This window comes from Aplysia californica, unplaced genomic scaffold (genome assembly GCF_000002075.1).
Source record: "Aplysia californica isolate F4 #8 unplaced genomic scaffold, AplCal3.0 scaffold00268, whole genome shotgun sequence".
NCBI lineage: Eukaryota > Metazoa > Mollusca > Gastropoda > Aplysiida > Aplysiidae > Aplysia > Aplysia californica.
This window is the reverse complement of record NW_004797538.1, coordinates 464,288-466,069: the sequence shown is the minus strand read 5'-3', so window position 1 is coordinate 466,069 and position 1,782 is coordinate 464,288.

Genomic DNA, 1,782 nt, shown 5'->3' with positions numbered 1-1,782 from the left:
ATGGGCTGGAGATAAAACGACGACGTGGGTGATAAGGCGAGAGACAAAATAACGACGTTGATGATGGTGTGAAGTGAAATCGTGGGCCCGTGGAAATACTTTTTCCCTTCGGTTCCTAACACAACGAAGTAGCAAATAATGAAATGTATAGCTCGCATCTTACCATCATCCGTCAAACTTCTTCCATCCTTATCATCTTTTTATAAATTCTCGTATGACTTTGCAGTATGCACCAGAATACCATTGAGTTACAATCTGAACACTGAGTATGATATATATCTAGCTAAGCATTATTATTGTTGATATTACTGTTCATTTATAATATTATGCATGTGACTGTAAGTCTGTTTACGAGTGCAACTATACTGCGCGTGTGTGCATGTTTGTGTGTGTGTGTGTGTGTGTGTGTGTGTGTGTGTGTGTGTGTGTGTGTGTGTGTGTGCATGATTGTGAGTGTGTGTGTGTGTGTGTGTGTGTGTGTGTGTGTGTGTGTGTGTGTGTGTGTGTGTACGAGATGCACGCTGCGCTTGGCTTCTGCTGCTTTGGCTCCCTTTGTTAGATTGCAGCGCCACGTGGAACGATCTAGGGCCAGCGTTTCCCACAAGTACAAAGAGAAGAGAGTAACCACTACACCACAGCACATATCAGGGGGCAGAGTTGAATACTTACTAAGTCTTTACCAAACATTGTTTTTAGACTTATTTAAACTACTGTTCAACTATGGAACAGTTTGGACAAAGTTTAGTTTACACTAATAATGTAGATATATAACTTTAAAAAAGCTTTCGGCTGATCCTCCAAAACTCTACTAGTTACTAGCATAACAATTTTGGAGAGATATAATATAAGGGAAGTCTTTTCGTCACACATAATTGGGGTGTGACAAATGACCAGTTACGCCAGAGTCCACCATAGAATATTATGCACAAAGAACACTGGGCCAATCTATTCATGTTTTTTCAGTTTTGATAAGAAAAGGATTATGTGGTAAGGAAGGTATTAACTGGGCTAGTTTTGCTAGGAGCGCTCTCACGTACCTCTCGTTATGGATGGCTGCTTCTGGTAGAGACGCCATCTGATTGGCTGAGCCGCGTGTCAGTCACGAACACATCACCTGAGGGCATGGACGCTGATTGGCCAACTGACCACGTGGCTTTGTTCTATTTTAGAAATGACGTCACTTTTAAGAAACACGATTGGTCGTAATATGTTCTCGTGTTTTCTCGATGCTTGAACAAAGGCAAAATCTCGCGTACTTGCAATTCTGTACTTGAATTTAGTTCTCTTTGTCTCTGAGTTCGCGTCACTTTTGGATTTCATCTCCTGAGCGACACTGCTTTTTCTCTTGTGGAGTTAATTCATCAGCTGTTTTTTGTGACTTTAAATACAAAGTTTTATACTTCCGAGAGTATTATCGTTGTACTTCAAGTACTCTGTTGTAATCTTCTGGGAGTTGTACTTCAGGTTCACTGTTTTCTACTTCTGGGAGTTATATCATTGTGCTTCAAGTCCACTGTTTTCTACTTCTGGGAGTTATATCGCGTGTTAACAAACTGTTCTTGCGATTATTTCTGGGACCCTTACACGTCTGGACGTTGACCAGAAAAAACTTTTGTTCAGTTCTGGACTTGAGTGTGTACTTTATCAACTGTGACACAGAGTGCTTGATAGAGCTATCGGCTGACAGGAAACTACGAACTGTGTGACTCTTCACGTGTATTTTTCTGGGTGCAAGTGCTTGCTGTGGTTTGTGTTGGGTGCTACATCGTGCAGTGCTTCACT